This window comes from Aedes aegypti, chromosome 3, assembly GCF_002204515.2.
Source record: "Aedes aegypti strain LVP_AGWG chromosome 3, AaegL5.0 Primary Assembly, whole genome shotgun sequence".
Taxonomy (NCBI): domain Eukaryota; kingdom Metazoa; phylum Arthropoda; class Insecta; order Diptera; family Culicidae; genus Aedes; species Aedes aegypti.
This window is the reverse complement of record NC_035109.1, coordinates 32,711,479-32,735,674: the sequence shown is the minus strand read 5'-3', so window position 1 is coordinate 32,735,674 and position 24,196 is coordinate 32,711,479. Positions and strand designations below refer to the sequence as shown.

The window sequence follows — 24,196 nt, the reverse complement described above, 5'->3', positions numbered from 1 at the left end:
GAAATCAATGTGAGGTGTCCATGAAAGTTTGGAATCTAGAATTACTCCGACATACTTTACTTGATCAGTCACATTAATCTCAGCGCCAAAAAGACGTAAAGGTCGAATTCCATCGCGGTTTCGTCTTTCCGTAAAAAGAACAATAGATGTTTTATTCGGGTTAACCGAAAGGCCATATTGGCGACACCAACTCTCGACTACCTGAAGGGCACTTTGCATCAGGTCGAAAAGGGTGCTTATGCACATACCAACTATCAGAGCTAGATAGTCGTCGGCAAATCCATAAGTTGGAAAACCGCAATTATTGAGTTGCCTCAATAGCGTATCTGCTACGAGATTCCACAAAAATGGTGACAAGACTCCCCCTTGGGGGCATCCGCAAACACTCAATTTTCGAATCGCTGCTTGACGCAATGTCGAGAAGAGATTTCGGTTTTTGAGCATTTGATGAATCCAATTGGTAATCATTGTAGGTAGCCCATGGTTTCGTGCTGCTTCCAATATGGCATCGAAAGACACGTTATCAAAGGCACCCTCAATATCCAAGAAAACACCCAAGCACGATTGCTTCTGAGCGAATGCTTTCTCGATATCGTATACAACTTTGTGTAAAAGAGTCACAGTGGACTTTCCAGATTGGTAAGCATGTTGATTCACATGAAGAGGCATGTTTGCCAAATAAACATCACGGATGTGATGATCGATAATGCGTTCCAGACATTTCAGAAGAAAAGAGGGCAGACTGATTGGTCTAAAACTCTTCGCTTCCTCATACGACGCACGTCCTCCTTTTGGGATACACTTTACAGTAATATCACGCCAGGATTTGGGAATGTACCCGGTAGCAAAACTGCTTACAAGTAGCTTTTTCAAAACATGTTTGATAAACTCAAACCCCTTTTGGAGCAGAACAGGATAAATCCCATCCGCTCCTGGAGATTTGAAAGGAGCAAAACTATTAAGTACCCATTGAATCGATTCAGTAGTTAAGATACTGCGAGCCGAGGCCAGAGACTCGTAACTACATGAAAAGACATTTGGTTCATCCGTGAATGCTATGTCCACACATCCGGGGAAGTGTGTATTGAACAAACATTCCAAAACTTCTTCATCGGAAGAAGTAAAGTCACCATTAGGTAAGCGAATTTCGTTCACTTGGAAATCCTTAGATTTTGCAAGGATTTTGTTCAGCCGACTGACTTCACTTAAACTGGAAACATTTGTACAAAGATTTTTCCAGCCGGATCGTTCAGCAGAACGAAGAGCCTTCTTGTAAGCCTTGCGAGCTGACTTGAACGACTCTGATCCAGCTGAACGGTGTCTGTTCCAACTCCTTCTACATTGTTTCCTGAGTCTAGTCAGATCGGAATTCCACCATGGGGTCCCTCTTGTAGTCTTTACAGACCGCAGAGGACATGCTTCTTCAAAAGCTTCCATAATGTAGGATGTTGTAGTATCTACGGCATCATCCAGATCACTTGGATTTTCAATGGACGGAAAATATCCATGAAATTTGGTCGCAACCAATTCAATGTAGAGTTCCCAGTTTGTTGACCGGGGATTCCTAAAACGCAAAGTCTGCGCAGTTACATTTGAATATTCAAAGAAGATGTAGCGATGATCAGATAATGATTCCTCATCTGATACATGCCAATTCGTCAACTCGTGACTGATTCTATTCGAGCAGAGCGTTATGTCTAACACTTCTTCTCTATTAGAAACCATGAAGGTTGGGCGATTGCCTATGTTAAGTAATCCAAGGTCTGTACTACTTAAGTATTCCATCAGACTGGAGCCTCTCAAATTGATATCTGAGCTGCCCCGATGATGTGATGAGCATTGGCATCACTGCCCACAATCAGCGGAAGGCCTTTTGTTACGCAGTGTATGACAACTCGTTTGAAGTCATCCGTTGGGGATGGTTCATCATGTGGTAAATATACCGAACAATAGACGTATTTCCTGTTGAGGTCACCAACAGAAACATCAATTGTGACAGCACATACATCTCTGGTCGTCAACTCAGAAATGAGTGTAGCGCATGGAGCGCGAGTTTGCCATTTCAAGTTTGCTGAAAGTAGCAAAAACTGGGTCCACAAGATAGAAGTTTCCTCTACGAAAGTAGGGTTCTTGAACTAGCGCCACTTGGGCTGCACCATTTTGCATGAGTCTGCAAAGATTGGTCGTTGCTGTTCTTTTATGCTGAAGATTCCCAAAATGTGCCAAGGCTGCGCTAGGCACATTGCGTAGAGTGACCACCCCCTTGATTCACCCCTTTTCTTCTCAAAAATCATTTCATATTAATTCTGCACCCACCAGTTCGCATTCCATTAGCGAAGAAAAAAAACCTGCACCATATTCAACTTTGTCAAAATCTGCAAAACCACTTTAGCCGCCACCGAAGCAGGCCATAAAATAAAACGAAACATCAACCACCCACCCAACGCAGTGCTCGATCGAAGTTGCATCAGTTGGCAGAGTAGGCTGCGCAGTGCGTGTTTCTTTCCTCAACGGAACCGCGCGAGCGCGGCGAGATAAACGATGCCACAGAGTGACACTTTTCCATCTGGATGCATTTGCGTACGGGTTAAAAAGCACCCAGAGGCTCATACAAATGATGCACATGCAAAGATGCAAAAGTAATTAACATCGGATTGTCAGTTCTGTTCGCTTTCTCTCACTGGCCTGGAGTATTTGAACATTTTTCGATTTACTTTTGCCTGGCAACCCTGATAAAAGTATTATTTATATACAATAGGTTTTATGGTATCAATACTGAAGGGACCATTTAATTAGAGGAGTATCAAGAAACACAAAACCAGCGATCCAAGGAATTATCGAGTTAGCCAAGAAAACCAGCTTTCCCTATGGTTTTTTAACTCGTTATCGAATTACGGAATAGAGGTGAGTCGACTGTAGAATACATTTATGGTTACAATAAAAATATAGGTTTTTTTTTATAAAAACAATATATCTTCCAACCTTGCTAAAATGTTCAACTATAGCTAAATTATTGACTTTTTTGTACATCATATGTTAAATGATTTTTTTTTTAATAAGTTCAACTATTAAATTATGTAATTGTTATTTTTTATAAGGGAATGCTTTTAAGAGATCAGCATTCGTTATCGGCAGAAGAAGTCACCTTTCTCCTCTAGAGATAAGCCCTCGTTTGATGCACCAGGGTCGCGGTGAACCTGTTTCCGAGCTTTGTCTACCTAACGGAATGGATGCACCGTGGTCGTTATGTGATTTCGCACTCAAAGGGGCAGCCAATAACGATATCAATAACAGTTTGTCACCGGCAAATATTGACCGAACAGCGAACATGTACCTCCGCCGGCTAACTGTGCAAGCTTAGCACTCTGCCAATGCTGTTGGATCTGCATTTAACCTTGTGTATGTGCTAAAGAAAGGTTACTTTGTCTGTGCCTTGGAATCATTTTGACCCCAAACTCGAATCTCTATACAGTCAACTCTCTATAACTCTATATTGAAGGGACCATTGAGTTAGGGAGGTATCGAGTTACAGAACACAAAACCAGTGCAACTGCGATCCAAGGGTTAGCCATAAAAACCAACTTTTTCTATGGTTTTCTAACTCGATATCGAGATACGAAAGTGCTTAAGTGCTAAGGGGTCATATTGACCCCATAACACAGCCAAAGGGTCAACATCGCAGGAAGCGCACCGCTGTCGTCACCTAGCAACCGGCCGAAGAAAAAGACGATGCGCGCGAATTTTTGCATATTTTTCTTCTGAGTAGCTCTCCGGCATGCCGGAAAGTGCGTTGTTTATCTTGTTGACTTTGGGTGTTGCGAATCTAGTGTTGTTTCATTCCGAAAAGAGGTGAGCTCTCCGATTGTTTGCGCGTTCCTCCCTGCTCCATGATCTCATAGTACGACGGGACGGTAATAGTAAACAACAGAAATTTACGTACTGGCGGCTCTTTAGTTGGCGTTTGAACTCGCGTTTGGAATTACAATATACACTAGGTTCAACGAACTGAGGTGCGGTTGTTGTACGACTATTTGTGTTTGCCGACAAGTGCATGTTCCATTTTGGGACACAAATTTATTTACTTACAAATGGCAATAGGCCGTTGAAGTAGATCTGGAAAAATAAGGTGTAATAGAAAAAGGTTCACGTTTTACCTTTCTTCTATATGTTTTTTTTTTCTATAGTGCACTTGTTATTCATTTAACGTGTGCAGTATTGTAAACATTCTACTTTGACAATTCTTTCGATGGATGTGTTGAATTAAATTTATTTCAAAACGTCAATTTTTTTTTCAAGGCACTTTGTACTTGTGGCCACTACTGTGCCGAATCAGGTGATCTGTAGCTTCTTTACCGATACTGATCTATTTTTAACTTATCTATATTTACATCAACTTTCACTCTCTCCTACTCTTTTACTCTCACACCGAGCAGGTAGGAGAGAGCTCTGTTGTTAGTGAGGCTAGCTGCCTGCGAAGAGGATCAGTTTGTCTCAATCACCATCTGGTACTGACGAAAAAAAAACGTCTAAAAAACGTCAGTCTCAGTTATTTGTTTCCCGTACCACTCCTTTCACCATTCGATAACGTTTTAGTCACCCAAGAGCTTTATTTCGGGCTGTTTAGTGGAATACCTTTAAGAAAATGAAATTCGAATTTAGTACTATACCATTTAATTCCAACTAGAGTTGGTATCCCTTGGCCTCTACTGTAAAGCCATCATCAGTGTCGCTTATATTCCACTTGCTGGTTTAGTATAGAAAGCACTGGAAAAAATATTACCATTCATTTCTTGTCATTTCAAATATGTGGAAATTATACTCTAATAAATTGTTATCGTTTCACAGCAGACATTGTTAAAGGAATTACTATTTTTAGTCCAAAGGTTGTATCTATAATAACTTCTATAATTACACCAGGGATTCTTCTATTGATTTCTTCAAGAAATTTTCAACAGAAAACGGTAATATTTTCTTTAAAGATATATACCGCAATTTTCTTCAGTCTCCTAAAAAGTATCATTAAAAATGCCAATAAATTACATCATTTAGCTCTAAGTGATATCACCTTGAGGATTACCAAGATAATTGCTGCATAAATACAGTGCCTAACAAATTTTGGCAATTTTGTCTAGTAAGGACTGTTCATTTTATAAAGTGGACACTTTGGACATGCAATATCTTTTTAATTTATCAATGAAATCGAAATCGGTTTTCTGTACATCGTTCGACTAATATTGTACAATGCTGTGGTAATGAAGAAGTTACCAAAATAATATGATTTCACACTAATAAGGCACAACGTTTAGAACGGCCGATTTTTGGAGGTTATCAAAATCAAGGATTATTAAAAATCGGCAGGAAAATTCGACAATTTATATTTTTTATTTTCAAAAAATGGTTGTACTTAGAAAGCATCATCAATTAGAAGCTTGCTAAAAAAATATCAAGTTATTTTTGGAGATGCAATTTTGCAGATATCATAAAATCATTTTTTATCAATTTTTTTAAAGAAAAATATTTTAAATTTAAATGGAACTGATATGAGTAGAATTTTAAGGTTTAAAGTACGTCCAGACGGAAGTAATAATATAGTATTTATAATAAAAATAACTTACGCCTTCATAGAGTTGCTGATTTAGTCCCCACGTCATATTTTAAGCACAATAGAAAAACAAATAATTTATTTTCAGAAGACCACTCAAAGCACAATGACAATCATCAAGATTGGGAACACTGCTTGAATTAAATCAAATTTATTTTGCATGTATTATTTTCAGAATGTGTTATTCTGAGACTACCTATCAAAATATTTTGAGAAAAACGCTTACAGTTTGCTCTAGATCGATAAACATGCGTATATAATTTTAAAAGTATGGGATTTTTCAATAAAACGACCATAAAGAGTAAATTTGGTACCCAAGAATGCGGTTAAAACTCAAGATTTTGCTTTTTTTTATACATATATAGTTTCTTTAGTAATCTAAACCAGTTTTGAACACGCTTTTTACTTTACTTTTTTGCTGGTAGTAAAAAGATGGTGTATCAGCAAATTTGACCATAAGGAATAGATCACTAAAATGACTCAGCGTCAGGAACTGATGGAATATTATTGATGTTTTTAAAAGCTCTACCTTAAGTTGAATAGTAAAGGATACCAACATACAATTTGTTCATTAAATTTAGGATTTTTTTCATGCGAAAAATAATGCTTAAACTTGACGAACAGTTTTTCTTAGGAGTTTTTGCAAAAACTATTTAGTTCTTCAACCGAAAGCATTTTGTAAGTTTCTGTATTTTCATAACATTGTAGAATAATAGTTGAACGATACACAGAAAACCGTTTACGATTTCATCAATAAATAAAAAAGATATAGCATAAACAAGGTGTCCACTTTATAAAATGAACAGTCCTTACACGAGACTGAAGACGGCCTTACAGTTTAAGTCGAAATACGCGTATCTGTCAAAGGATACATACTCTAGTGGAATTAAATGGTATAGTACTAAATTCGGTTTTTTCATCTACTTATAGGTATTCTACTAAACAGCTCGAAGATTTATTATCATATTTCATCATGCCGAAGGAATGGAGAGAGATGCCCGTAGATCTACATATTATAGTAAAACATTTTATAATAGCATTGATATGTTGTATTTTGATCACTCACTATATTACAGTGAGCCGTAAGTTGTGCGACGAATCTGGAAGCTGATTGCGAAAGAAATGAAAACGATACGACGAATTGAGTATACGGCAATAAACAATTTCATTGCATTATTTCCAAGAAGACGATCAAGATTTATCAAAATCTTATTGTACATTGCGAAAGCCGCTTTGGGAAGAAAAATTCTTCTAACAATTATTGTTTGGCATTGGTTTGTAACAGCATCATTCACTGCAATGCAATACTGGGAAAATTGCCGGTTTTCACTGATCAAAGCTCGATACGATGGATACTAGCACATCACCCTATTTTTACATGGCACACTGGGCCAGGAGCAGAATTTAGCCAGACAAAACCTCTAGCGCTTTAGGAGTGCATTTTTTCGGGTTGATGTCAAAGGAGACTTATCTTGAATTTGTTCGTTCTTCAATTTGAAAATAAAAGTTAGTTGGAAATTTCGCCGCATAGGTGGCGTTGCGATGCGAACTTTTTTGTTTTGCGTCCTAGAGCTTTCGCGTCTTCGGCAATGTTTTAGAACGTGTAAAAATACGACAAGTTGTCGAAAACACCAAAGTTCTTGGACTTCAAATAACAAAGTTATGGTAAAAAATGTGTAAATCACTGAAATTTTACGTTTTTTTCTACTTTTTACGTCAAAATTGTAAAATATTTCATTTTAAAAATCATGCGTCGCTTAATTTCGATAAAATGCATGTTCTGTATGAAAAAAAATCTAATTTTTATATAAATATTTGAATTTCTGAACAAATTATTAAATATCATAATTTTTAACATAACTTTGCTCAAAAAGTTGCAAGTTTTTGCAAAATCTTATCAATGTTTCGAAGTACGCTATATTTCATCTACCAAATGTCAAAGTTTACCAGATGTATATTTTGATATATTTGAGATATCTGAATTCAAAATAACTACCTTTTTCATATAAATAGAATGGACTTATTAATAATTTTATCATCATACTGGTATGTTCCATTTTTATCAACACGATCGGCAATTTTCAGTTGACAAAAACTGAATAATTTTCTTAGACAAAATATTTTACAAATTTGAAAACAAAATTGCAGTTTTGTCAGGATAATACACATTTTTATCTTATAAATGCACAGTATTGATGTTTAGGAGCTTTGAGGAGCATTTAGATTGTTCATTCGTGTGGATTCGTAATGAAAGTTGATTGCAGACTCCAATCAATCAATATGATTCTGTGATAGGGGAACTTACGTATTCTCGGCAGTCTAAGCCAATGCCGCGCTTCTTTTGTAATTTTCTCGGCCATCAGCAGATAAATTCCGTGTTTATATGTTTCCACTTATGCGTTGCTCAATCCTTTATCGACTCACAGCGACAGACTTGCATTTGGAAATGTTTTTACAACGCTGCGAACATCTCTTGTACTGTCGGCAGCCTCAATTTCTTTGGCAACTTTCCCATAAAAACTGGTGGCGAATCTCTTTGGCAGCTCCAAATCAGTCGCATTTTGAGCCGTGTTTATTTGAATTGATGACATCTCTGGCGATATCCCTTTCGGGACGGACCATATTTGAGTGATTATTTCAAAATTTACCTTATAAACTCATCATCTCGTAGAACAAAACTTTCTTTATTTTGGCTATTCTATCAATCTATGAACTTTTTAGGGTCAAATTCAGACCAGCACAATTGTGCTGGTCCGTCCCCAAAGCGGTCGATGTTCGAAAAAAAAAATATTTTTTTTATTTTCTTTTTAAATTGTTCCAGTCATACCTTTTTGAAAAATTTTGGACCCGTATTTTTTTATTTCGTCATTAGGGTGCTCTTTCGTGGAATAGGGTGACCCAAAAATTCAGAAATAATTTTGTTTTTTTTTATGTGCATTAAAATTTTAAAAAAAATACCTTAATTACATGTGATTAATATATATGATTTTTTTTTATAAATTGATCGAAAACAATGTACGAGATATGAAAATACTTCTTATTCTCTATAAGATTCAAAGCATTATGTGACGATGACGTTTATCGCTTTAAATCAAGAACTAGTCTACGTCATAAAAAAATGGGTAAACATACATGTGTGAAAACTTATTGTCTTCACCAAACCATCTTGGTTTTGCTATGTTAGTTTATATCCTCAAAAATTGTATGAGATTTTTTTCTCAAAAATAATTTATGGAATCAAAATTAAAATTGAAAATAATTATAAAGCTTCGAATTGTTTAGTGGAATACTTATAAATAAATGAAAACCGAATTATTACTGTACCTTTTAATTCCACTAGAGTTTGTATCTTTTGACAGATACGCGTAATTTGACCTCATGTGTCATGTACTAGGGGAAGACGGGGTAAGAGCGCCCGCCGGGGTAAGACGGACCACCTCCAGTTTGGCATGAAAACGGCGGTTTTCTTAAAAGTTCCTCAAGCACTTTGCATAAACACAATATTTTTGTCATTCCGAGGCATTTAGGGTGATATTTTAATTGAATTTTCCATAACAAATATCGAAAACAAAGTTTCTGCTCGTCGATATTGAACTTAATTTGACAGATACTCATTTAAGGATTTCGGAAGGGATTTTTTTGTAAAAACATTACAAATTACCCGTCCATGCTTGAACAGCAATGTGAAATATGCATTAGTGAAGTGAAAAATTAATTGTAAATATTTTAGCTTTGAAATAAGGCCATAGTTCTGAAAATTGCGCTAGTGGGGTAAAACCGACCACTGTTAGTGGGATAAGAGTGCCACCCCTAATTTATACCAAATAAAATGCCTGAACCATTTTTAAAGTTGGAACTAAATTGTACATTACTATTCAAGTAAAATGAAATCAATTTTGATAAAAAATACAAGCCAAATTCGCATATTTTTCCACAATAAGGGTGTCTTAAGGGGATGATAAGTACGTATCTAATTTTTTTTGAATTAATAGACCCTAAAAATGATTCAATATCTACGTTAATCAATGTAGAATTCATAAAACATTATTCTTTTTAGAATCACAGGGAACTGATATGTTTTTTCGTAAAATTGTGTACGAAAATCGTGATGGTCGCTTTTACCCCGTGAGTGGGCGGTTTTACCCCGTCGCTAAAAATAATCGTTATAAGACATCACTTTTTCAAGCTTCAAGAAATAAACATTTTTTTTTGCAAATACAACCCCTGTGATATTTTTTGATCATACCCAAGGCTTCAAAAAACGACATGCTGCGCAGAAAAATGATTTTTTGTTTCTTGATTTTGACATATGAATTAAATTGCTTAGGCGGGCGGTCTTACCCCGTCTTCCCCTAGACTCTAAAAGTAAGTTTATTTTTTTAGAGACAGTTGGACCCTTGCCCGACAGCTTGGACGTTGATTACCAAAACGCATTTTTAAGCGCAAATAATTACCATCAAATTTCTTCTTCTTTCTGACGTTACAGAAGCCTGCTTCTCAACTACGCATGAGAACTTCCACAGTTATTAACTGACAGCTCTCTTTGTCAATCGACCAATTTTGCATGTGTATATCGAGTGACAGGTACGATCATACTCTACGCTCAGGGAAGTCGAGAAAATTTCCTTTACGAAAAGATCCTCGACCGGCTAGACTCTAACCTACGACCCTCAGCATGGTCTTGCTGAGTTTACTATTATGACTACCTAGCCTCAAATATCAAATTTACTTTATTTTATTTTTTACATCGAGTATTTTGCTTGAAATTGAATTTACGTCATTATAATATTAGTTTTAAGTACTTGGTAGGAATGAAAGAACTAAGACGGATAGCTAACATATAACAGGGAATTCAAAAACCCTTTTAAAAACGCATTGTCAAAATCAGGTCTTTAACCATATTAAAGCATGAATTTGCTTTTTGAAATTGTTACATATATTTCAGCTATTGAAAAATTACATGAAACAATCAATTTCTTTTTTTCGAGTGTATTCTATTATTTGGAAATTATAAGATTTGAAAATAAATAAACTGACAATGCTTCTAATAAGACAATCCATAAGACAGCTGCGATCAGCAGGCTTTTTTGTTTGCCATGAATTTTTAAAGCTGCGCAATCGGTGTGACCGTTAGATTACAAAGGAAAATGTAAAGCTCTGAGGGACGATTCAAATATGGCGTCCATTGTTTTTCGGGATTTCTAGACCCCCCCTCCGCCATCTTTCACGCTTTTTGTATACCTATTTTTTGTTAACCTAATACCTAACCACACTTTCATTGACCCCCCCCCCCCCCTCATCTAAATGATGAACGTAATTTTTTAATGACCCCAGATCATACTCGTAAGTTTTGTTTTTCTTTTCGTTTCGGTTACATGGGTACTTCTAGCTGTCAACTCTACCATGAAAAGTTTCCTGGTAAGCATTATGCACGATTATGACCTTTGAAGAGAGCATCAAACGAATCAACGGACTAGCATGCAACGCCAAATGGCACAGTTCCTGACAAAAAAACGAGCTGAAGCGGGAATTTAGTCCACACTTCTTTGATCGATGCAGCTAATTACTTTGCAACACTATACGCACGGCAATGAAGTCCAGATTTGGTTGTTTTTTATTTATCTTTACCGCCTGAGGCGGATTTCGATTAATTGCAGATTTCAATTTTTAATATATCAGTCTCAACAATAATCTAGGCTCCAGAACTTCATTCATTGCTTTATAGTTTAGTTGAGTATTTCAGTTTTCAACTTTAAGTTGAGCTTAAAGTTTGCCAGTTGAAAACGCATTTCGTAGATCAACATAATAAACAATATTTTTGCATGTAATACCAGCATGGGCTGCATACATCAATAGGACGCCATTTAAAAGACTCTGCAGTTCAGAAGCAAATAGTAAGTAAAGGTTTTAAGCTCCAGTTGTCCAACTTTATAAATATTATAGCAGATATTGAACCAGCATGCATTGTAGAACACCAAAATGGATTATCGATTCAACATGTGGTATTGACAGATTATCAAAGCAAAGGGACATTCAAATATTACGTTCATTGTTTTTAAGTCTATCTAAATCATTCTTATGCTCACTATCACGCTTTTTCCCAAGCTTCTAGTACATGCACTGTCACACTTTCGTACACCCCCACTCCCCTAAATGATAGACGTAATTTTTTAACGATCCCCAAAAATTTTACTTCTTCTTAAACTTTGCTATAGGCGATTTAAAACAATAAATGTGATTCCCTATCTATTTCAAATATGGATTTATAAAAAAAAGGTTTGAAACCAAAGCTAGGGTTTTCTGTTACATAGTTTTTGTTCGGTACATAATTTTTATGATTCGTATGTAATCACTCATTCATGTTCCAATACTATATTATGCACTATTGTGGACATTAGAACCAGATTCAACCACTTAACTTGATCAAAATACTGAAAATGAAAATTGGCAGTCCACAACGAACATCGACCGGGTAAGGGCCGGCACCAGCACAATTGTGCTGGTCCCACTTTGTCTCTCCAGAAATTTTTGCTGTGTGAATCAATTCACATTTGGTCTTCACCATTTCAAAGAATGACTCTTTCACTCTCGATTAGTATCTGTGCATACCTAGAAAAAACGAATAGTTGAAAAGTTGCGACAGATAAAACTTTTTCAATTCATACGATGTTTGTTTACATTTTGTTTACCCTGAGCTGGTGTTTTCTAAACACAATGTAAACAAAAGTTTTTGCGCTTAATTACAAGTATCAATGATAATTCAATAATCGAAATCAAAAAAGTTTGGCAAAACAATGATTTATTGGCTTAAAGAATCATTCAATGTCATGGGTGCCGAACAGCACAATTGTGCTGGTTCGTCCCGAAAGGGATATTGTTTGTTCAGTCTCGGAAATCTCGTCAGCGGGAAGCGGGCAGAACAAAGAATCATCTGAATGTTTTCATTGGTATGTTTTGATAGAAGAATACTGAGATTTTGGCGTTTGAAATTTGGTTGCCGATAATAGTCGAATGATGCCGAAGCCTTAAGTTTTCTTGGTCAGAATTTTAATAAATGGAATATAGAATAATAAAACCATTCTCACATAAATGTGCTTTTTATCATGAGATGGGTCGTATTTGTAAAAATAACTACAAGCAAGTGTTTCAAGCTGATATTTTTTTTTTCCACAAGAAACATCTTTATTCTCTTCTTTTCTTCCTAATCCTTATGCTTCTTCTTCTTCTTCTTCTTTTTAAAGCATTACACCCCAACAGAGAAAGAGCCTTCGTCTCAGCTTAGTGGTTTTATAAACACTTCCGCTGTTATAAACTGAAAACCTTTTTGCCATGTTAATTTTTTTGCATTTTTGGCCATACCCGATTGGCGATCAAATGTGGGTTTATTTGGCGAAAGTTTTGTAAACTTAAATGAAAATTTACACTTCCCTGTGCTTTAAATTGCCAAAACAAATCAGTAAAATGATTGTGGGAATTTTCTTTCTAAAGTGATCACTACCATCTTCGACTGGGATTGCACCAAACGTCATTCTAGAACAGCGCCACCTCTTAGCTTTGCGTTATATCACGAACAGACTGGTAACTAAAGTTCTAGTTTTTTGTTAAGTAACATTAATATTAAATAAGTTCATTAAAAACATAGAAGTGTACAAACTTCAGAACAAGCATTAATAAATTCGAACTTTTTGGTCGGAAACTATTGTTAAGTTTCACGAACAAGCGTACTGCAATAGGGTTCTAAAGCCCTGTCCCAATTTAAGTATCAAACGCATAAGTTTAGGCCAAAATCACATGTTTACTCTTTTTTTTAAATGTTTTTCGTTGGTTTAGGTCTAAAAACATTTTTTCATGTTTCTTTAGATTTTGGCACACCCCTTGGCTTAAACTCAAAATTTGGGTATATTTTGTTTTCCTTGTCCCTTCCGAAATGTCAGTTAGGAACAACCCCAGTGTTAAAACTAAAACCCCTGTGGTGGTTTTGTCGACTAAGCGAACGTCAAACATGACCAAAAGTGTCAAGGTTCATTTATGGACCCAATTTTTAAATTAAAGTTTAAAAATGATATAGCCGTTATTTGAACGGGAAAAATTGCTAAAGTAGTTGCAGTAACGTGCTCTTTCGTGTTGTTAAATAAAAACAAGATTTCATTAAAAATTTTAGTACCCAATTGGTATAAGACTCTTAGTTAACTCTTTGCTCTGCATGGGAAGAAAGGGAGCGTGTCTGCTAAATGATCAAGATCCCAGCAAATTAGGGATGAGAACGTGCGTGAGGTGGGAACGTCTAGTATCAACAGTTTCTCGAATGGTTTACCTGCTTGCCCACAGTTGATCAGCAGAAGTTTTCTTGTTTCATTTTGTATGGGGAAAGGCATATAACATCAAATTTCTCGTAAATGAAAGCATTAATCGAAAAAATATTTGGTAGGCGTGATAGTCATTTTCATAACGTACAACCGGTACCAAATATTTCTTCGAAAATTGTTCTCATTTTTTGAGAAATAATTCGTTTGATGCATTTCGCCATACAAACATTTTTCGCGTTACCTTTTAGCGATTTTTCGTGCATAGACACTAGCGCATGTGCGTTACTATGTGGTGAGTAGCGAATCAGGGCAAGTATGTAACTCATTGTCAGTAATTTCAGCCCTCTTCTCTCTTGCTCGATGCAAACTTATTGTATGGACATTCCCAAAATTTTCAATAGCTATCGAGTTTGAGAAGATAATCATTTCCCGTTTCCGCCAGCAAAATCAAGTGGGCCATGGATTCGAACGAATAGGATTCGCTCGAAAGTTGGATCCGCCGTAATCAAGAATGAGGGTAAATGTCCAAAATATTATGGGGTCGACAGTCTTGCCGTTGCCCAAACATTCTTCACTTCATGCCCAGGTCCATCTATTATAACAAAAAACTTAACATATATTTCTATCACATTCATATCGAAAATTCTATGATGTCATGTGATACAAGAAAAAGGCGAGGTCTCTGCAACTCTCTTAAGTACGTCATAAATTTCAGGTTTTGCTAGGACGTGGCCAGAGTAACTCTCGACTATTGAAGCATGCGTCAGTTCTGTCCAACAGTCAATGCTAAGTTTGAAAACTCTAATTGATTAGCGGATAGGAAAGTGTAAAACCTTATTGAATCGAATCAGACTTAGCACCTGTCGTAGGTGCTCAACACTAACCCAATGTCAAAAATTCATCCCTGAGGCTATTGAAAAATATTTGAATTGCTTCAAAATAAGTTTTAAGTTTATATTCTAAGCATTTTAAAAAATAAAAAGAAATAAAAATTTTATGTGTTGATAAAAACGGAATAATTTGTTGACGAAATCGGAACGTGACAAAATCGGAACGTGATAAAAACGGAACAAACCTGTACTACAAAATTTTTGACACATTGCGTCAGTTAAGATTTGTTAATCAAATACTTTTATTTTGATACTTGTGATTTGTAAATTGTGATTTATGTCAGAGAGAACTGTCTCGACACGGTCATAACAGGATGTAAAAAATTGATTATAGTAGGCCACAGCGATGTGCTCATTAAACAGTTGCGGAGGATGACAAAAGAACCACACAACAATATTAAAATATTTAGAAGCTGTAACACCTGACTAACAAAAAGTATTTGATTAATAAAACCTGACTGACGCAATGTGTCAACAATCTTGTAGTACAATGATAAAATGAATAATAAGTCCATTCTATTTATATGAAAAAGGTGGTTATTTTGAATTCAGATATTTCAAATATACCAAAATATACATCCGGCAAACTTTGACATTTGGTATATAAAGTATTTGGAATAATTGATAAGTTTTTGCAAAAATTTGCAACTTTTTGAGTAAAGTTATGTTAAAAATTGTGATATTTTTACAATAATTTGTTCAAAGATTCAAATTTTAATATATTTTTTTTTATATAAGATATAATATAAGATTTTTCTCATACAGTACATGCATGTTATCGAAATTAAACGACGCATGGTTTTTAAAATGAAAAACTTTACGATTTTGACGTAAAAAGTAGGAAAAACGTTAAATTTAAGTGATTTTTAAACATTTTTTACCATAACTTTGTTATTTGAAGTCCTAGAACTTTGGTGTCTTCGACTTGTCGTATTTTTACACGTTCTAAAACATTGCTCTAGGACGCAAAACAAAAAAGCTTGCATCGCAGCGCCACCTATGCGGCGAAATTTCCAACTAACTTTTATCATCAAATTGAAGAACAAACAAATTCAAGATAAGTCTCCTTCGACACCAACCCGAAAAAATGCACTCCTAAAGCGCTAGAGAAATTCTGATCGTTGGTCACTTGCTGATGATTATCAATCGATACAATTTTCAGCTTTAAAGAACTGCCTTTCTGTTTTTTTTTTTTATATTTGTGCTCTGGATGATTTGGAGTGTGGATGTAATTTTCTCACCTTAACCTCTTACTAGTTTTAGCCTAGTCCTGAGCACCATGGCCTTCGTAAAGTACCTATTTATGTACACTACGCCATATTTTAAGAGTGAATTCAGCGACTCTTTTGAATCAAATAAGTGATTGAACACCCCCCAAAATCGATGGAAATTTTTGCCACATTTCTGATCCGTTTTAGAACAAATTATCTGCATGCATACATGTTTCTTACTGTAGTTTTGCTTTAACGCGATGGTGCAAGGATGGCCCTTGCAATACATGACTGGCGAAGCCTCCTCACTCTGCAACATAAACGTTACGGGGTTCGTAACGAAGATATGATGCAAATAAATAGCTCAATGGGCAATTATAAGCTTCATCACTTTTGCCCCAGTACCTATTTGTTGTTGTTAAACTTCACACGCAAAAATTAAAGAAAATATTCGAATCCAGTCTTTAATTCAAAACTAGACCTCGGATAAGGAATGCCTTCGGCATACCTATGACAGGATGATTTTTTTTCTCTGTGAAACAAACATTTATGGTTGCTATGTCCACATGAAGCCGAGCAAATCGAGTTACTCTGAGTTGCTCAAAAGCAACTCATGATCTACCTCAAGATCAGTAGGCTGTCCCGCCCCTTGGTCTCCTTCGACACCAACCCGAAAAAATGCACTCCTAAAGCGCTAGAGGTTTTGTCTGGCTAAATTCTGCTTCTGGCCCAGTGTGCATGGTTGTCTTTCATAAAAAAAATGCTCCCAAACAACACAAGCAACTTTGCTAAACATATTGATAAGCTACAAACGATTCTTCTTCTTGTTTTGGTCGTATTAAAACTTCAACCACTGTGTACGAAAAGTGAAGTTTGTGCACTTGTTTGTGTACAAAATAGAAGAACACTGTAGTGTTAAGGGGGCAGCATCCGTCATTGATTTGGAAATTTTCAAAAGCTGTTTTTTGTTCAAAATTAGAAAAGATTACAGGAAAATGTGTTCACTGTATTCTATTCTCCAACCGAAACACAGTGAATACATTTTCATCGGATATTTTTTAGTTTTGAACAGAAAATCTGCTTTTGAGAGTTGTGTTTGATCCATCGACCTTGACGCCTGCTCCTGCGGGGGCGGGTGATGAGAGCAGGATCAAACATGTCGCGTGTTATTCGCGTAGTGAAATGAAACAGCACCGCGGATCGTTAGCAGTGTTTGATCTATTGATCGCGTCGCTTGCTCCTGCGTGGGCGAGTGATGAACACTTGTTCGGCGTACAATGCGATTATCGAATTATTTCGCGATTCCGATTAGGCGTGATTATATCATGGATCGCATAACCAACCATTGGTGACTCCCAGATCTTTACCTTATCGCAATAACCCAATATCCTATCCATGACAACTGTGGAGATGCAGAGGTATACTCGGCCTCTAGTAACAACGGTTGTCTAACTAATATTCCTTCCCTTCCCTGATGACCGTAAGGACGTGGCCGGCGCCGTTCTTGACTTTTGATATTCGAGCTCTCGATTTGTGCACATGATGGAATGGTAAGCTAATCCCAAGCCCCATTCAATAATTCCCTGTGCAACTTCGATTGGTCTGGTCAATCACGGAGTAGCAACTACAAATTGTACGGTCATCTATGCTCATGCTCATGCTTGAACAGAAAATCTGTTGTTGAATTTTCAATCAAAAGGGCGTAAAAACCCCATGAGCAGTGTAAGAATTTGATATCCCATCCTAATAAATTAATATTGCTACCGTTTGCCCTACTAATGGTTTCAAATGTAGTCGCACCGCTGATCGCACATGTCTTTCTCTTCTTCTTGCCATGACTTCTCTATGGAATTGCATATATCTTAGACAGTTTTTGTACAAAGTTTCATTTCAAGTTCAAAATGCAAGGTAATATGATTTTTTTTAACATTTGAAACATTTTTATCCCTATATCATATTTTAGTTCAAATGTCTTATCAGATGACTCAATAAACGATGTGTAGAATTCAAAAATGCACAATTTTTTCTTCAAAAAGGTACAGTTTTGACTCATATTCCGATCAATTAAGGCCAACAGTGACTTCAAGTGCACCTGATAGGCATGAATTAGGAGATATTTGTGAAAATTTTAATTTCACGCAAAACTTAACTATTAGCTGTTGTATGTGCAAATAATAATGTTGATTTAATTTATTTAAGTATTGTTTTAACGTAAAAGTATTGAACAACATTTTGATTCAAATGCCGAACACTATGTTCATTCTGTCTCATATTCCGAACACATTGATTCAAATTTTGAGCAGAACGAATTGTGTTCATTGAAGAATCATTACAACTCCTAAATTATAAAAAAGATAAAAATACATTTAAATTGAATTGAATTCGATGACATATTACAGGGAAACATTTCAACCAAATCGCCATACAAGAGCCGAGTGTTCGGAATATGAGTCTGTTCGGAATTTGAGACAAAACGGTAGTTGCTATCTTTTTCATATTAGAATTCAAAACGCTGGATCCAGAAAGCCAATCATCTATGAATTAGCCTATGCCAATATACGATAATAAAAAAGTTATCGAAAAACTTAATGCAAAGTTGCTCCAAATGAAATGGTCAAGAATTCTACTGAAGAATTATTATCGTGAGGTATTCACAAATTTTAGAACTTTTAATGGGGTGACTGGGTGACTGTCCATAAAATGGCTCAAACTACGAGGATGTGTCCAAAATTATCATTTTCGGCGTTAAGATATTTGTGAATTAATCCCAATTTCTATAGCTAAGAAAGTCGACTGGAAAATATCATGAACGCAAGACTTACAATCTCTCAACTAATAATGTGGTTTTCTTTCTCGTTTCAGATGAATTCTTAGTAAATTCGCCAAGTTGTCCCGTTCCTTATTGATACAAATCGATGGAAAGCTCAACACTAGATTATAGGTAAATTTACAAATAAGTTGATCGGAAATATTACCTTAAAACTGTACAACATTTTCTTAGGTTGGTTTCCTATGATACTTCTGCCAATACACTGAAAATATCTCTTCGTATTTTATCCAAAATCCATTTCGTTAAACAATATTTCGTACATATTACGCTATTTTCATTCACCGTACGAAGTATTTGTACTTGACAGAATTTCGCGATTCAGTTACTTTATGAAATATTCGTAAGATGCACGATTCACAATTCGTAGATATCTAGAAAGTTTCACGAATCAGGCGAAACTGACAAAACATAGCGTTGAAATTGTAGCTTGATTGTCTATTCACTGCACTATAACTTTTCCCCTATCGATAATTTAACTATTAAAAAAACGCAAATTTGTAGAAGACGAAACTTCACCTCATGCAAAATCACTTACTTTATTGATTACGCCTGTGTTTTTGTTTATCAAAGTGATGGGCGCATCTGAAATCGAAATCAAAACACGGCGAGAGTACACGGCGACACTGCAAACAAAAAATAAACAAGGCGGGCTTAATTGAAACCAGAATGTAAACACGGCGCAAAAGTAATAGGCGACACTGAAAATAATATCGATTACAGGCTCAAAACATTGGGCGATACTGGCATTCTCGAGTACGTTTCAGGCGAAACCTTTAAAGATTTTTTGAGTATGAAATAGCTTGGGGAATTGTAGGAGATGTGTGTGGTATTGATGAGGATTTTAAAACTAGGTTTATGATGTGTGTATTAAAGTGAAAAGGTTAAAGTTTGAGTATATTTTCTCAAATTGTGATTTAAAATTGCACATGAGAATTTCATTGATTATTTTCTCATTGTTATTGATTTATCAGATAGGCCCTTATCGCGAATCCCTCTCGAAATGCGTTTTCGTTATTTGTGCTTTTGTCTTCTATTCACGCTACTCGCACTGGATGAAAATTCTCGAATACCTGCTCAAACAGTCGTAAGTCGAAAGAGTAAACAAACTTAGATTCCGATCTAAACCAACTTGATTATCACTTTTATTACGTTTAAGTTTCGGAATCGCGACGTAATAACAAATCGAAGCAAAGCAATACTTGAATCAGTCTTACATTGCACAGTGGTTCAGAAAACATATTTACGCGGAAAGATGCATTGCAAAGATGGAATGCAAATAGTCTTCTACAAAGTTGTTTGTACTGGTTAGGCCCTTTGTTTATAACATCAAACAAAATAAGGGTGGTCCACATAATCATAGAATTGATATCGCCAACTTTCTTATTTGTAGGAATTATGGTGTACATGCTTCAGTAAATTTATCAACCGTTCAATGTCCAGAAAATTTACAAAAAGTAATTTTGCAGCTCTTTGATTTGCCGATTTATAGCTTTTTCCTATGTTCACATACGGTGGTCCAAAGAAAATTGGTTTTCTGGGTCTAGTGTTTTCAATTCTGATATCTCAACAAAGTAGTCTATCAACATCTTTTAGAAATTTTCAAAATACGTAAATTTAGTGAGTGAAGGAACTTGGTCTTTTTTTTTTTGTTCAAGTGTTGTAGTTGTTTTCCTCGCAAAAACAATTCTACTCTAATTGGGGCAAATACACAAAATATAATATGTTGGCATTCAAGAGACAACACTATTTTCTTTACAATATGAAAAAATGAGGCGTATTATTGCTCCTTTTTCAATAAAATGCATTGAGAAACAAAAACTTTTATCATACAAACTGCTATGATTTTTAAACTAAAGTAAATATCAACAATTTTTTGCATGAAAATTCGTTTACTTCAATGAGAAATGTGTAATAAAACCGATTTAAAAAATGCTTTTATTTTTCTTTTTATAATCTTGATTACTTTGCACTTTATTTCTTAAAATATAGCATCTTATTATTGGTTTTTCTTGCACAAGCGTGATCCACAATATCATATAAACAATTTAACTTATTTGTTTACAAATACAACTTTCTTATTTGTTAAAGTCGTTGGCAATTCTTTTTTGCTCTGAATGGTTTCCATGAAGCTTACAATTTGACCGATTTGGTGCATTTTTCCCCAGTCTACGTTGCTCTAGTCAATTAATTAAAGTATTTCTAATATTAACTTTTTTCAAAATAGCATATAAAGTACTTCTAGTACTTATAAATACGCAAATTTTCATAAAAAAAATGTTGAAATCTATTTTAGTCCATGATTAAAGATTTTCTGTAAAAATGTAGTTGTTCAAGGCATTTTATTAGAGTTGAAACACATTTATTACATTTAAAATAACACATTTTTATATTTTGATGTCATATAGAAAATCATTTTCTCTTTAGAATGCCGTCAAAAATATTTTGTTTGATTGCCTCAATCAGAAATATTCACAATAAAAGTAAGCGTGTTTTTGCGAGAAAAACAACGATAATTCCTGAACGGAATAATAGGTGATCCTTCACCACCAAACAACATATTTTTTTTTTATTTATTCATAGACTGCTTTGATGATATATCAGAATCGAGAACTCTGGAATCGGAAAACCAGTTTTTTATGGACCACCTTATGTGAACATAGGAATTAAAAATATAAATCGGTGAAATTTAATGTCCAAAAAAACATTTTTGGCAAAGTTTTTTTTTTGAGATTGGATGGACTACAACTTTGCTGAAGCATGTATACCATGCTGACTTTTACAATTCTCGCGTTCAGTATCATAAGGGCGTAACTGCAATGATCGATTTTCTCTTTAGCTAATTACTTGGCCGTTCAACTGTTTTCGACTGCTATTTTTGACTCAGTAGAAAGTACTTATCATCCTTTATCGTCCTGCATCAGCAAATATTTTGAAAATCGGTTGGATTTCCTTTAATAATGAAAAGATGAAATCGACGAAGAGAAATCGATCATTGCAGATACGCCTGTATGATACTCAACGCGAGAATTCTATGAAAAAGTGGACCACCCTTATTATGAATAACATCAAACAAACTTGTAGAAAACAAGTTTTAAAACAAATTTGTATAAAATAGTGTTTGTCGAATATTTATTTCTAAAGCTCTAAATGCCTCTTTCCGTGTTTGTCTGCTTTCTGAACCATAGTGCACTGGTAAAATAACGTCAGTCAGTCACGTGAAGAAAAAAATGCCAAAATGTAGATTTATTTTAAAATAAATTAAAAAAAAAAAACAAATTAGGTTTTAATAACTCTCAATTATGTTTTTCTCCAAACCGTGGGAAAGTAACCTACGTCGATTTGAAATAGTAATCGAGAATTGTTTATTATTACGAAACTGGTCGTTTGTTCTACGAAATCATTCGTTGTTTTCTGCAACGAAATGGTTTCGTAGACACATTTCGTAGAATGAACTAACGATGACGTCACGCTGCGGGAAGAAAACCTTGAACGCGGGCCGTGTTTACAATAAAAGAATGATCGATTTTCGGTATTTACAACTGTAAGATGATGAAGGAATTCTCGCAAGGCCAAATCAAGCTCGAAAGACCCGGTATCGGTGGCACAGCTCCCGTTTCATTCCTCTGAATTGGAATTAGGCTCTGAATTAGAAGCTGGTGTATCTGATTATTCTTATGATACCTGAATCTAAGAAGACAAAAGTGCAAGTGAAAAAAAAAACAAAACGGGTAGTACAGTGCCTTAAACTCATATTCGTACAGGGAACTATTTTCACATCATTTGTAGAAAGCCGACTTCGACTTCGAAATACTTAATCAATAATAAACCTCCATTATTGAGACAGTATTTTAAATTCGATATACAATTTGATCAATATTCAATATTCAACTTGATGTGAAAACACTGCCCTGTACACATACTAATTTGAATCACTGTATTTATCCCAGCAAATCGTATGTTTCGTAAGATGTACGAAACCGTTTAGTCGAATATACTAAAGCTCTAAAAGCTTTTACGAATGATTCGTACATTGTAAATTAATGTTCGTTCTCAATACGAAATTCACGAGTTTCGATTACAAAATGTATGATACATTATAACAAAAATTGTATATTTCGATTTAGAGCACAATTTTAACAAAATTGGTTTCGTAAATGCAACGAAACTGTTTCGTTGCAGAAAACAACGAATAATTTCGTAGTTCAAACGAACGATTTCGTTATATATAACAATATATATTTTCAGTGTATTTCGTTTGAAAGGCATGACAATTGTCAAATACACACCTCGCGTTTAGTATCATACAGGCGTATCTGCAATGTTCGAGTTCTATTCGTCGATTTTCGATCACTGCAGTTACGTCCTTATGATACTTAACGCGAGACATATTTTTAAATTTGAAGATAATAAAAAAACTGTTCTGAATTTAGACTCCTTTGTGCTTGTAAATTTTCAGAAAAGGGGAGTATAAAAATTATGCACAACAACTCGATACATCAACGCTTTCACCTTAAAAGCAATTTCGGTACTGCGGCGGAAATTGTTGGTGGTTTTCACTTCACCCTTTAATTTGCTGCTAATCAGCATCAGACAACCAGGCCCTGCACTGATCCCGATTTTTTCATGGCCTACGACGACGTTTATTTTTTTTTCGGCTGTTCATCATCCATCGATGCTCTCTTGAAAAAAACAAAACCGGTCGATCGAAAGATCGATCGATTGCACTCCACCCTCCGCCTACTTGTGGCACAGAAAGTCACCCCCTTGTTAACAATTCTAGACCAACAATTGAAAACGCCGTATGTCGCAAATGTGAACAACACGTGGTCTTCTCAGAAAGTGATGAATTTAAATAGGTGGAGAAATACCAGAAAATTTGACTTTAGCGAAATACACTTCGTATGAGTTGCTGTGGAAATTCAAACTTTAGTAGGGGAAAAGCACCAATTTTCGACCCATCCATACGATTTTGGCCTACTTTGTATGGAAATCCGAAAATTGGCACAGAATTCTTGTAGGTCGAAAATTAGTGCTTTTCCCTTACCGAATTTCCCGTTCGTGGCTTTGTCATACATAGTGTTTTCAAATGTTACTCTAGAATTGTCCACCTTTTTCCCCTCGCAATTTTATAACTCTATCATCGATGCCGAACCAGCTAATGAATGGAAATCGAATTTGATACCTTCGTTTCATCATCATCATTCAGGCGGCCATAACCCGGTTTTTTAGCAAGCCATATTAATTACAGCGATCGACCACTTTTTTTTTCATATTCCTGCATCTGCCTGTGTGTCTTATCAAAACGACACAAGGCTTCCCCCGGTGCATGTTTCTTACTTATTCCCGATCATTTCAAA

General features: G+C 35.5%; 1 protein-coding gene across 8 annotated transcripts in view; it reads left to right on the top strand.

Annotated features, from left to right (window-relative positions):
- LOC5571133 (interference hedgehog) overlaps positions 1-24,196 on the top strand; it is a 302,494-nt gene that overhangs the window by 208,409 nt on the left and 69,889 nt on the right. For all 8 annotated transcript variants that reach the window (XR_002501910.1, XM_021852050.1, XM_021852047.1 and 5 more), the window contains one exon: positions 18,872-18,950. The gene's annotated coding sequence lies outside the window, so the exon portion shown is untranslated. The remainder of the gene's footprint in view (positions 1-18,871; positions 18,951-24,196) is intronic.